At 28.0% G+C, this 15,706-nt stretch overlaps 1 pseudogene across 1 annotated transcript; it reads right to left on the minus strand.

Moving 5' to 3' along the window:
* Window positions 1-827: 827 nt before the first annotated feature.
* Window positions 828-3,288, minus strand: LOC145046786 (protein FAR1-RELATED SEQUENCE 5-like; annotated as a pseudogene). Its single transcript, XR_013682065.1, has 2 exons — window positions 1,024-3,288; window positions 828-939 (listed from the first exon to the last, which is right to left on the minus strand). The product of XR_013682065.1 is annotated as a protein FAR1-RELATED SEQUENCE 5-like (transcript).
* Between the last annotated feature and the right edge of the window lie 12,418 nt (window positions 3,289-15,706).

A 15,706-nucleotide genomic window follows, 5' to 3' on the forward strand; every position in this document is an offset into this window, starting at 1 on the left:
AACCATCAAATGTATGTGTAGATTAACACAACACTAACCAAAATGACAGCCTACTTTCATTCTTAACCTAGAATTGCAGAAAACTTTTGTTTTGTACCCAAATGACAGTTTTATTTCATTTTAACCCAAAATTGCAGAAAAATTTCGTTTTGAACCCAAAATGACAACCTACTTTCATTTTTAACCCAAAATTGTAAAAAAGTTTCGTATTTAACCTAAATGACAACCTATTTTTAATTTTAACCCAAAATTCCACAAACATTTCATTTTTAACCCAAAATAGCATTATACTTCCATTTTTTTCACAAAAAATCGTCATAATTTTGTTTTTTCACAAAATACCCTCATAATTTTGTTTTTTTCACAAAAAATCCTTGTAATTCTGTTTTTTTTTCACAAAATACCCTCATAATTTTTTTTCTCAAAATACCATCGTATATTCGTTTTTTTCACAAAATACCCTTATAATTTCATTTTTTCACAACAAATCCTCATAATTTTGTTTTTTTCACAAAATACCATCGTAATTCTGATTTTTTCACAAAATACCCTCATAATTTTGTTTGTTTTCACAAAATACCATCATATATTCGTTTTTTTCACAAAATACCCTTATAATTTTGTTTTTTCACAAAAAATCCTCATAATTTTGTTTTTTCACAAAATACCATCGTAATTCTATTTTTTCACAAAATACCCTCATAATTTTGTTTTTTTTTTACAAAATACCATCATATATTCGTTTTTTTTTTTTCACAAAATACCCTCATTCGTTTCAAATTAAAATTCTTAAGAAGCATCAATATTCATATATTGTTTGTGTCTAAAACATGAAAAACGTGCAGTTAACCAAAAAAAATGTCATGAAGCATCTACTTTTTCTTTTGCCCATAGAAACAACACATATCATCATTATGTCTCTTGCAACGATTCATCCGCCTGATACATGAAAAAAAAATAAAAAATTGTTAATATAATCATTAGAGTTCTCAATCATGAAAACTAAATTATTATTATAATTACCTTTCTTTTTGAACAACTAGTAGCATAATGACCTAATCCTTGACAATAAGAGCATGTTCATTTTTTAGGGGCTTCTACAGAAGACTTGATTCTACTTGCAAGTTTAGGACGCCCTTTTGTAGTAACTGGACCAAGAGGATCACGGATAGATAACTGTGGCATCATATCTACTTGCGAAACTCCCATACAAGAACTTTGAGATGTATTCTCCAAGGACATAGATTTTTTTCGATTTGCTTGATCATTCAAAAGACTTGTCAATATCTTATTAAGTTTTTGTATCTCTGAATGGGAGTCCCTTGCTTGTTCAATTAGTTTCGTAAAATTCGAACGAACACAAAATAATGTGTACGCACTAACTCCATTTTCATTATTTATTTCTTCGAGTCCTATACTAACACTACCCAATTTGTACCTAGCATCAAGGGTCCATCGCGGTAAAATATAGTGACTCGGTAGTTCTTGAACATGCTTCTTCTTCATCACATACAAGCTATGCTTGCATAGAATCCCATTTGTCTCATACATAGAACACGAACATGTGATGCTGACTTGATTTAAAGAACGAAAGGTAACAATACGCCAATATTTATTATCAACATCCAATTGGCCAACTCTATATGTGCTTTCTTCTGTAGTTTTTGTTATGGTCTCGTGGGTCAAATTGGTAATAGCTTCAGTCCATTCTTTTTTGAAAGTATCAAACATCTTTCTAGTATAAATTTGACCTGCTTTTGCTTCGATTGGATGCACTGAAGAAAGAACCGGTCTCGAGTTCATAGTCTTGAAGTCTTCATCTTCTTCGGCAACCCTTCGTGACTCAACTGCTTTGTCGTATTGTACAACGAATTCATTTAACATGGTCCTCGAGTTAACAAATCCATCAAAAAATGAATTAATACTCTCACTTCGTCCGGTTGTGGTCATACCAGCAAAGAAAATATCCTTCAAGAAGGGTTTAGCCCAATGTATACGTTGGTTATACATGTCACTAAGCCAACAATTGCTTTCCAGTTCATACTTAATTCACATATCTTCCCATGTTGCTTCAAATTGTTCAACGGTGTCACTATTTACCCATCGTCTGTGTGTTTCTTAAAAATCACTATAACGGGAAACATATGACCGAAGGTGCTCAGTTTCATGCTTCCTAATATGCCATGAACAAAAGCGATGTCGAGTATTTGGAAACACTTTTCTTATGGCATTGCCCATAGCTTTGTCTTGATCGGTAATAATTGCCTTCGGATACTTGTCAAATATACATTTAAGGAAATGTTCAAATAACCATTCAAATGTTTCTTCCTTTTCATTTTCAAGCAATGCTCCACCAAAAAGTATAGACTGCCCATGATGATTCACCCCGGTAAAGGGAGCAAAAGGCATCTAGAATTTGTTAGTCATATAAGTGACATAAAACACAACAACATCTCTAAATTTTGTATAGGCATCTCTTGATCTACCATCAGCCCAAAAGATGTTTCTAGGATACCCATCATCCGACAAATCCACAACAAAATACTGGTCATTGTCAACTAATGTTTTATCTTGAAAATGTTTTATAAGTCCATAAAACTCCTTATCTCTATGTTGTTTTCGATGCTCAGATAAAACATCAGCACATTGCTTTGATGTTACATCAGCTACATTTGAGGTTTTTAGTGTATTAATAGCCTTTTTAATCTGAGAAGGTTTCAACCCTGCTTGACCAAACTGCACCATAAGAGATTTACCTTCTATTGAATGGTGGAAATTGCTATGAGATCGATGCTTCATCACCTTCGTAGGTGTCATGGTCAAGTCGTGATTGTGTGTGTCATTAAACGAGTCCACCAACCATTTTCCATCCTCCTATCTTGTTATTCAAAGCTTTGCCTGACATCCGGTTCTAACATCTCTACGACGTTTTTTCTCATTTTCACTTGAATCATTTTTGTCCATCCGTTTAAAACCTTCTTTGTTGCATACATATATTTTCCGAAAAGGCTCATTTGTTTTAGGATTTTTAATTGTATCGTCTCTACGTATACCAAATCCATGCAAAAATGAATAATCATTATAAAATGTATAGGCATCATCGGGTGTATCAAAAACCTTTCCTAGTATCCTTTCATCATCAACATCATTTTCGTGAATTTCAATGTTCACACCGAAATCGTTAACTTCTTCTAATTCATATGTTGCTTCCACAAAATCGTTCGTGTCAACATTTTCATATATATACGGTTCTATAGCCTGATCAGCTGCTTCGGTTTCAAATACCATGGTCTGCACAAAACCACAAGTAAAAGACAATAAGAACTTGACTCTATTAATGTCATGCCAGAAACTTTTTAGAGATAGCCTAACTTTTTCATTATATCAAAAGCAAAAGCAACTTGAATGTGAATAAATGATTATATTAACAATTTTTACAATCCCACCCTCATCTACGAGTATCTTAGTAACAACCCTATCATGAAAAGCTCTTATCCTACATTTATGTTAGGTTAGGCAATCTTAATTGATTAACAACCAAGTTAATATGCCAAATTAAAAGTTTACCTCATACAACTTTGGTGTAGCCAGAAACATATTATTTGTACATTTGAAAAATAAAATCATCATATCAATTAAATAGGCACAAATTTGCCAACCAAATCATATAACACAAATTTACCAAGAACACTAATAATTGGATCAAGAACAATAAAATAATAATAAAGAGTTATTAATCTAACATTAATTATTCTACATTGAGAGGTCGTCCACCTTCACCGAGTTGCTGTTTAGTAGTAGATTGATTCTTTTGGAATGTCCCATGCTGAACGTAATTTCTACCAACCAATAATTGGGCTAACTACAACATAATCAACTGAATTAAGGGTGTCAATAATCGATATACCTGATGGAGGCGAGTTGCTGTTTATGGCGTTTCTCCTCTATGAAGCATCGACTAATATCCAATTTTGTAAATTTGTTTTTTTTTTTTATGATTTCAGTCAGTGAAGCAGTTAACGAAAGTATATCTTCACGTTTTTTTATGAGTTCTGTGAATTACTCATCGCTGAAAGAGAAAGCATAAAACCAAATTTTTTTTCTCCAGAAGGACGATGAAGGAATTGTTGACTACCGATCAAGGAACACAAAATCGATTGAATTGGACTGCTATATCTTCAGCGTTTTTTTTTTTTTTTTTTTTTTTTTTTTTTTTTTTTTTTTATGAGTTCTGTGAATTACTCATCGCTGAAAGAGAAAGCATAAAACCAATTTTTTTTCTCCAGAAGGACGATGAAGGAATTGCCGACTGCCGATCAAGGAACACAAAATCTATTGAATTGGACTGCCGATCAAGGAACAAAAAATCGATGGAATTGAGTATAAGGAAACACGTACTAGAAAAAGGAAATTGTTTTTTGTTTTTTATTTTCAGAAAATTAAACCATTTAACAAAACTATCGTAGTTTTGATTATGTGGGTACCTAATGTGTATATTCACTTTTCCATATATATATATATATATATATATATATATATATATATATATATATATATATATATATATATATATATATATATATATATATATATATATATATATATATATATATATATATATATATATATATATATATATATCATTTCACGTAGTAATGTAAGCAAATTACTTGTAGTTCAAACACTTGGTGGTGCGCCTTTATTTCAATCACTTTTAAACCTTCAGAGTTCGATTTCATTTCAGCACTTCCTTTAAAATTTTAATTAACTATTATGCTTTTGAATCTTTGTTCCCTCGCTTTCATTGTAATTTTTAAACTAATTAGTTTCATTATATTTAAGGGTACTTTTTCTATTCTCCGTAGAGGGCCCTCAATATCAAATAACCGGTCTTGTTTTTGAGGAAGGATGTATTGCCTATGTGCAAACACCTCTTTCTTCTGATATCGATTTTATTTCTAAATTCTCTAAATGATTACGCTGTGGAAAAGTTGATTGAAAAAACCTAAATATTTTTGTTTGTATTTTGAAAATAAAATATGTTTGGCAAAATTAATATTATGGATACTAAAAAAATAAGAACGATGAATATATTGTAACACCTTTTATTTTATTAAGTATTTATAACGTAAATGTTTAAAGCAAAATAAACACATGGTTGGCAAACCTTTTTAAACTATAACTATGAAAAAGATTACGTTTAAATTTTTTTAAAATCATAATTTATATACTAAATCTTTTTCTCTTATACAGTTAATTTGATTTTATAATTATTCAGTTAATTTTTCTCTTATACATTTAATTTGTAGGATTTTTAATTTCTATTTTAGAGAAATTAAATATCCTCTACCTTCTGTTCCTATAAATTCTCTTACCAAATTAAATGGTGATATATGTAACATTTAATGAAATTTAATGATATTTTAGTATATTAATATGCCATATATCATCATTTAAATGGGTAAAAGGATTGGTAGCAACAAAAAGTTTAAGAATATTCTTTTACTAAAAATTAGTAATATCATTTAAATATAAGTTTATTCCATTAACTTACAAGAGAGAAACTTATAAGGAATATCTCTTTTGCCAAGATTTGCTAAAGACATGATGTAGTGTAGTTATCAAGTTAGGAAGCAAGAAGGTAAAATAGGTATATATTTAATGTGAAAATAATAATTCTTACTACCGTTTAGGGATGGAAATGAGGCGGGTTTGGGACAGGATTGACCATCCTTGTCCCCATAATCGAGTTGCTAACCTCGTCTCCATCCTCATCCTTATCCCCATCCCCGACGGATGCGGGGAATCAAAACCATATGTGACGATTTATCAACATAATAAACTCAACTTACAAAACAACAACCAAGTTTAATAAGTGATCAAAACCATATGTCATAATCAGATTATGTTTACATCAATCATAAAGTTTAACAAGCATCAAAACGAAAAGTGACGATTTAGTATATAGACCATCGAAAAAAGTGACGATTGATGAACTCTTGGACTTGGGAACATAATTTGGTATATGTACTCTATCTTTGATGGTCTAATATAAATCAATTCATCTTAGTAGACTTAATTCAAATTCAATAAAAGATCGTTATACTAATATATATATATATATATATATATATATATATATATATATATATATATATATATAGTCATCAAAGCAGGGGCGGGACAGATAGGGGATTGCTATACCCGGCCCCATCCCCGGTTTTAGCATAACGAGGATCCCCAACCCCGTACCCAATACCCATTTTGGCAGGGAATACCCGTCCACGGTTTGGGTGGGTCAACCGGGTCCCCCACGGGATTGGGTGAAATTTTTATCTCTACTACCGTCAAATGTAAAAGAAAGCTATCAATGAGGCAGTCGATGTCTAACTCAGTACAATAAAATGAAAGACAAAATTGCAAATTTGGTCCCTATGGTATGTCAAAACTAGCATGTTTGGTCCAAAATGGGTTTGGCTTGCAAGGATGCTCCAATATATATATATATATATATATATATATATATATATATATATATATATATATATATATATATATATATATAGTCATCAAAGCAGGGGCGGGACAGATAGGGGATTGCTATACCCGGCCCCATCCCCGGTTTTAGCATAACGGGGATCCCCAGCCCCGTACCCAATACCCATTTTGGCAGGGAATACCCGTCCACGGTTTGGGTGGGTCAACCGGGTCCCCCACGGGATTGGGTGAAATTTTTATCCCTACTACCATCAAATGTAAAAGAAAGCTATCAATGAGGCAGTCGATGTCTAACTCAGTACAATAAAATGAAAGACAAAATTGCAAATTTGGTCCCTATGGTATGTCAAAACTAGCATGTTTGGTCCAAAATGGGTTTGGCTTGCAAGGATGCTCCAATAGTTTCTATTTGTTGCGAGTTTAGTCCAATGGCTTAACAGCCGTTACCAAGCTCCCGTTAATTTACCCATGCCCCTCTCACTTAAGGGTATTTTAGTCCGTTCATCCCTGTAACCGTTCCCGCTAAAGCTCAATAAAAGTAGTTTGTCTCCTCAATAAAGTAGATCGTCGTTGTTTAACCAAGATCAATAAAAGCCCTAGACACAAAATCAGTTTTGTTAGTTAAGCTGCGATTTGTAGAGATTATCGGTGGATGAACATACCAATGTGGCACGTAAGATTGTTAAACACACCCTTCAATCCCAAGGTTGGTTATGGTACGTAATTTGCCCTTTTTCGTCTTTTGATTTCTTGATTTTTTTTAAGTAAGTCCACCTGAGGTGTTTTTTTTTTTCTTGTTTTGAAGATGGCACCCAACATTGTTTACCATTAAGTTGTACCATGGAGGTGAGTTCACCAAGTACCCTGATGTCCGTTACATTGATGGAACTGTAAACTATGTTGACATGGTAGATCTAGATGACTTTTCAGTTCATGAGCTCGATGCAATCATGAAGGGTTTTAGATATAGGGTTCCTCCTGTTATATACTACCATTTTCTTGTGCCTGGTGGAGACTTCCACTTTGGTCTTCGCCCTTTAGGAAATGATCAAGATGTTGCAAACTTTTCTCAATATGTCAGTGAGCACAAAGTGATGAAGGTATACACAGAACACGGTGAAACAAGACTACCCACATATTTCTTGAATCCTAAGCCTGTTACCAAGGTTACCCTTGTACAGTTAGATGAACCACATGAGGATGTGCAACACATTGATGAAGCTCCTGATGACCAAACAAAGGAAACACCTGTGATGACTACACCTACTGATAATTTAGTTGATATGGTGCCCACTCAAGCAAACCAACCTGAAATCCAAGTCAATGAAATAGTTTACTAATAATTTAGTTGATGTGGTGCCCACTCAAGCAAACCAACCTGAAATCCAAGTCAATGAAATAGTTTAAGTCGTATCCTTATCACCTGGATATAATAGGAGAAGGGTTATGAGCAAAAGGATGGAGTGATGGCATCTTGCAGTAAGAAAATATACTTTGATGATATTGGTGAGACTGAGCAGATAGCTAAAGACTTTGTTGAGGCAGCTACTGATTTTGATATTGGACTCTACCAACAAATACTACAAAGCAATGTTGATGGAGTCACTGGCACTGACATGCATGATGTCAATGAACCTCAGATGGATGAAGAAAACCAAGCTCAGATGGATGAAGAAAACCAAGCTAAGATGGATGAATTAAACCAAGCTCAGATGAATGACTTTTGGGATTTTGACTATCAAACTGATGCTTTTGTCCAAGATGGAAGTGAAAACCAACCTCAGTCTAACATGGATAGTAGTGGAAAAGAAAAAAAATAATATATGATACATCATTTGTGTAACTTTCATTACATTAATAAAATAATATTTGTTAGAGTGACGTACGATTAATTGAGTGTAACAACTATGTTTAAATTTATATAAACTGAAAGTCAAAATGGTAAAAGATAAGAAAAAGGTAAATGGCATAATTTGAAACCTATATGAAGTTAATTAAGAACCATCCAAAACCATAAACTCTAAAACAAGGGCATAATTTGAAACCTATATGAAGTTAATAAAGAACAATCCAAAACCATAAACTCTAAAACAAAATTGTAAACCGTATTTGAATACAAATGTGTACATAAATAATAGGTGTATTTGAATGGTTTAACCACCCAGAAAAAACTAATTAATTCATGAATCTGCTCTAACTTTGTTTTGTGTGTGGTTACTTTGTTATATATAAATCACTAATTTTCTCCATTTTTACCGGTGGGTTTTTGGTTTAAAAAAAATGATATATAATGTTCATTATACAACTAGGCAAATGTCTGCGTTTTACGTAGAAACACCTATATAATTGAAGTCTTTATAAAGAGAAATTAAATTGCCTCCTACCTTTTATTCCTACAATTATTCCTACCCATTAAAATTATGACAAATCACCATTCAATTTAATTGTATTTGATATATTCCTAATATAGTCTTAATGATTTAGTTTAAAAAATATGGAAAGATGACACTTGTCATAATTTTATTTGGTAGGAACATTTGTAGGTATAAAAAGTAGGAATCAATTTAATTTCTCTTTTATAAATATATGTTTTTTTAATATAGCAATAACTTTGTGGTTAAATTTGATATAATAATTTGTATATTAAATTGATATAATGTATTGATTATTTTGAATTATATGATAATATATACATCTATTATAACTGCATAATCTCAATCGTTTGAATGACTTCTACCCGCGAGTTACACATTAATAAAATTAAATATAATATATGGTTAATTGTTATTTATAGTTGTTGTTATTGTTAATTAATTTTTTTTAAATTTATTTGTTTAATGTTTTAATTTTTATCATTATAATTATTTAAAACATCAAACATTTTTATTTTATTTTAAAGGTAACAATATAATTATTGGAAAACTGCAATAAAGTCCCTATATATTTTAAGTATTTTATACAAATTGTTCAAAAGTTGTAGTTTTAAAATGAGAATAGTTTACATACAATAATATATTAGACCTAATAAATTAAGTATAATATGTTAAAAGTTCAAAATATAACTTTATAAGTAGAGGAAAATATATTCTTTTAATATTGAAATTTAGTTTATATATGATTACACTTTAGGTTTAATATTTATTTAACCTTATTAATCAACTTATAATCATTATTAGAAAGAAATTGAAAAGTCATGAAAGTTTCAAATGAATGTGGTGAAAGGGAAAATGCATGGGAGTTTCAAATGAATGTGGTGAAAGGAAAAATATTTTCTTTATAAGTATATAATGAAATCCTAATTAATATATGTTTTTTTTAAATATATCGATGACGTTGTTGTTAACTCTTATATAATAAATCTTATAATAGGTTGATATAAAGATTGTTTGTTTTGGATTATATGATAATGTAAACATATTTTAAAATTCTATAATCTCAATTGTCTCAATTGCTTATATATGCAGGTTACTCATGAATAAAATTAAATATAATATATCGTTTACTGATATTTATAGTTGATGTTATGATTAGTTAATTTTAAAAAGTTTATTTGCTTACGATTTTAATTTCTATCATTGTAATTATTTAAAACATCAAACATTGTTTTTTGTTTTTAAAGGTAACAATATAACTTTTTTTTTATAATGTTACTTTTAACAATTGTTGTTGTAAGTTATTTTAAATAACGTATTTGAAAACTCTTAATTATTTTAATGTGGTTTCAGAAATTTAACTGTTTTAAAATTTATTTGATGGATATTTTTAGTTTCTTTTATTGTAATTATTTAAAACAACAAACATTATTTTTGTTTTTAAAGATAACATTATAATTTTTTTTATATAATATTACTTTTAACTATTCTTATTGTAAGTTGTATTTAAGCTAATTATTTGAAAATTTGTAATGATTATAAAAAATAGTTCCATGGTTTTTTTTTTTTTTTTTTTTTTTTTTTTTTTTTTTTTTTCTTAATTTAGGATTACAATTTAGATTTAACATTATAACTTATCACTTTTAACTATTTATAGAAATAGTATATCGATTTTTTTTTTCAGTTTAACTGAAATTTTGATTTAAGTTAACGGCTTAACATTATATTGAATTTAATAATTTAACTATATTACATAAAATCATAAATTATGCTAAAATTGTGACTTTCAAATAATAATTGTTCACTTACAACAAAATATCTAAACTAATAAGTTAACTATAATATTTTAAAAAATTATAGTCATAATTTTAAAAATAGAAGTAAAATATAATATTTAAATATTATATTTTAGTTAATTTATGATTAAAATATAGTTTTTGCATTAATTTAACATTATCGAACAATTTATAATAATTATTAGAAAGAAAATGAAAAAACAGAGAGGTTTCAAATGCATGTGGTGCAAATAAAAAAATCTCATTTATATAAATTTAAAATATATGTTGTTTAAATATAAAAGTGTCATAATTAACTTTGATATGATAATTCTTATACTAATTTAATATAAAATATTGATTATTTCGAATTATACGATCATATTAAATCTATTAAAACTATATATGCTTAATCGTCTATTCTATCAGCATGTTACTCATAAATAAATTTAAATAGAGTATATAAATTAATATTGTTTATAGTTGTTGTTATGGTTAATTAGTTAAAAAAAATAGATTTTAAAAACTACATTTGATTAACTTTTAATTTATATTATTGTAGTTATCTAAATCGTCAAACATTATTTTTGTTTTTATAGATAACAATATTACTTTTAAGTTTTAACTATTATCATTGTATGTTATTTGTAAGATACTTATTTAGAAATTATTAATGTTTATACAAATAGTTTTAGGAAATATTTTTTTTGATTTGGGATTACAATTTAGTTTTTACGTTTAACACTATAATTTATAACTTATAACTATTTACAAAATAGTCATTGGATTTTCTTTAAGTTTAATTGAAATTTCCATTTGAGTTAATACTTTAACATTGTATTTAAATTAACAATTTAAATATTTTATATAAATTATTCAAAATTTGTAACTTTAAACTGATAATTTAAAAAATAACATATCAAAACTAAGTATAAGTAAAATATGATAATTTAATATTCAAGTTTAGTTAATTTTAGGATTACAATTAGCGTTTTTCACCTATTTAACATTATTAATCAATCTATAATCATTATTAGAAAAAAATTGAAAAATAATTAAAGTTTCAAATACATGCGGTAAAAAGAAAAACATATCTTTCAAATTTACATAGAAATTTTAAAATATTCACGACTTTTAGTTATTTGTTTTTTTGAAGCGATACAAAACAAACGAAAATATTTAACATACCTAATTAAATATTATCCGCATCACAGTATATAACATATGATTGATAACATCTATATGATCTAATATATATCAACGATTAAAGCACAACATACAACAATTGTATTAAAAGAATCCAAAACCAAGAAAAATATAAAAATAATTAGTATATAACAAACTTACAAATTAAAAGCTATAATATAATAATATATCTCCAAAAGTGGTCATAAGACCTCAAACCAACACAAAAACCTTTAAGTTTGTTTTCTTTACGAAGTTTGTATGTGATTTGTATGCATATCTATCCAAAAATTGATCTTTTTATAGTAAACGTTTCATTAACTGCTTATTAAACATAATATAAGTGATAAAACATTTGAATGTTAAATCATTATTAAGAAGAATTTTTAGTTATATTAGTTAAAAGATGGGGGTTTCAAATGAATGTGTTTTGAAGAAAAATGTTTGTATATAGTCTTGGGAGTTTCAAATGCATGAGGTTCAAGGAAAAATGTTAGTTTTATAAGATATATAAATAGATAGATTTAGTATTGTCAAAGCAATCTATTTACCCAAAACGAACCGAAAAGACTATTTGTTGTTGCTGCATCGCAATGTATAAATATGTTTTTGTGTCATGCATTGTAAACACGTGTGGAAAAGTAATTAATCGCCTCCTAGAAACTAGTGGTAAGCGCGGTGCGGTTCAATGCGGTTATTAGCTAAAACCTCACCATTAACCGCAAATGCGGTTAATCCATTTTTAAAACCGCTTGGCGCGATTATTTTTGCGGTACGGTTAGACGATTATTATTGCAGTGCGGTTTTGTTTTTTCTGTGTTACGGTTATTAACCGTATAGATTTGGTGCAGTTATTTTGTGTGGTTTTTAATCACAATTTAGACGTCAACCGGTTTTAAGAGTTTAAACATATTACTTGTAATAATAAAAAAAAAACCATAATTTATAAGACAATTAACTTAAATCTCAAATAATTAATATCTTAAAAACGTCAAATCAATAGTAATTAACAATAAATTTCTTAAAATTGTATAATTTCACCATTTTTTCAAAGTTAAACATAACAAAAAACCATACTTTTATCTTCTAGTATGTTATTTATCTTTCATTCATGAAACTTGTCTTATTTTTAATATTTAATATATTAATAATTAATAAAAAAAAGTTGTATCTAATATATGCGGTGTGGTGCAGTTTTTTTGCGGTTTTTGAAAACTAATAACCACATCGCACCGTAAATTTGCGGTTTTTGAAAAACAGAAAACATCACCATCGGTTTTATTGCGGTTGTGGTTTATGCAGTTTTTGCGGTTAATTTTAGTTGCGGTATGGTTTTTGCTCACCCCCACTAGAAACTAATTGAAGATAGAGAACATACATTTTTAACTATTCTTCATATACAAAAAAAAACTAATCGCCATTTCAAAACTATTCGTCGAAAAAAACTATTTGTTGCTGCCGCCTCCTTCCGTTTGTGAGATCTCTAGAACCACCTTACACGACCTCGTTTTAATCGAGAACCACCGAGAACAAAGAAAGAAAGAAAAAAAGAATATTGTGTTTGTTTTCTCTCATCAAATAAGGATTAATTTATTTTTGGGCCAATTTATAACTGGGCTTAAATCTTTGGATTCGGTTGGGCTAAATCTTTTAATCAATAGGGCTAAAAGGATTAAATGGACAGGTTTTATTTGAGCTCACAAACTGAATATTGGGCTACACCTTTCGACTACAAGAGTACTAAATCCATCATAATTTAGTAAAACCAAAACCGAAACCGAAACCGACACCAATACCATATCCGTTTTCATCATCGTTAACTATTAGACTTGATAAATCTTTTGATATCAGTTTCTAACATTTTAATTTTCATTGTAACAGAACTGTTTATCTTTCATAACGGTGTTTAATAAAATTATCTGTAAACAATATCATTTATGATGAAAACAAGGCTCTTAAACAAAATTGCACATAAAAACTAATCGTCTCTAAAAATTAATTTATGAAAAAATATTCACAATCTTCACTTGGCACGGGTAAACGGTTAGTGTGTGTGTGTGTGTGTGTATATATATATATATATATATATGTGTGTGTGTGTGTGTGTGTGTGTTTTGACATTATCATTAATGCACACATGTACGAAATGACTGTAAGTGTGGTTATATTTTTGTTGAACCGGTAAATAGATAGAACGTAACCCGATTCAATTAATCAGGAATACCTGGCGGGCCACCAATAATATTATACGTTTTAAAAACTTGTATCTAAGCACGTCGTACATTTATAGTATGTATGGGATTATACGTCTAAAACCATAAAACCATGTATCTGAGCAAGTACGTATATGTAACGTCTGCATTTTTTGTTAGACAAATCGTCATCATTTACGTTATTGAATTAATGTCAATTGTATTATAAATAAAAAAACAAGAAATTTTCTTACATGTAATGTGTTTACCAAGTGTTCTTATATATATATATATATATATATATATATATATATATATATATATATATATATATATATATATATATATATATATATATATATATATATATTGTTAAAATATTGAAAAATATATGTTTAAAATGGTTATGTTATTGACATTAACTTTGAGATAATATTTTTATACTAATTTATATATATATATATATATATATATATATATATATATATATATATATATTATTTTGAACAATAGTATTCATTGAGATCAACACACATTCCTCATTAATATAATTAAATATAATTATCTATTTAGTATTATTTTTAACAATTATTATTATTGATTAAATATATTTTTACTTATGCGATCATTTTCTAATTTCAATAATGATGTTCATTTAAAATACAATTTATTTATAGTTAAATGTAATTTATAATTTGATGTTTTTATCATTTAAAAATGTTATTCATTAATTTTAAACAAGTTATTATTATTAATAAGTTAAAGAAGACTTTTAAGAAACAGTTAATATTATTATTAAAATGTGAAACACACACTAAATAATAAAGGGATAAGATAGACAATTTGAATTTCAAAAGAGACATGCATAGATAATATGATATATCCATGTAATTTGATTTTATTATTTATAATTATTGCTTATTAATTTTAAAACACTTATTATTATTAATAAGTGAAAGAAACTTTTATAAAACACTTATTATTATATTAAAATGCTAAACGTATACTAAAATATAAAGTGAAAAGATAGACAATTTGCATTCAAAAATGCTTACATGGATAATATAGATAATATGACATATCCATGATTTTTAATTAATTATTGTTTTGAAGTAACATAAACATACAAACATGTATACAGTAGTTAATTAAATATTATCTATATCACCTTTCATAACATATGAATGATAACATGAATCTAATCAAATTTACATTAAAATTTCAACCACAACATACAATGATATTCTTAAAAGAATACTTAAATAAAAAAAATACAAAAAAGAATTAGTATATAACACAATTACAAATTAAGAACTTCAACATAATAACATGGCTCGAAAAATTATTCAAATCCCTCAAACCAACACAAAAAATTTTAAACTTTTATTCTTTGTGAATTTGTATGTGATTTGTATTTGTGTGTCTACTAAAAAAATAACCTTTTTATAGTAGAGTTGTTGGGTTTTGGTATAATACAACATCCTATGGTGCACATACAACCCTAAATACATTGGATCTATGTTTTCACTAATTATACATGCAAATGGTTTCCAAGGCATTAAACCTAAATCTAGCATGCATTTGACATAAACCATATAATATACTAGTTAGGGAAACATACCTTTTATGTGGCTTGAAGTCTTGATGTATTTGGCCTTAAGAGCTTAGCACCAATAGTATGAAA

The sequence above is a fragment of the Lactuca saligna genome, chromosome 5 (assembly GCF_052625555.1).
Source record: "Lactuca saligna cultivar CGN05327 chromosome 5, ASM5262555v1, whole genome shotgun sequence".
NCBI classification, from domain to species: Eukaryota; Viridiplantae; Streptophyta; class Magnoliopsida; order Asterales; family Asteraceae; genus Lactuca; species Lactuca saligna.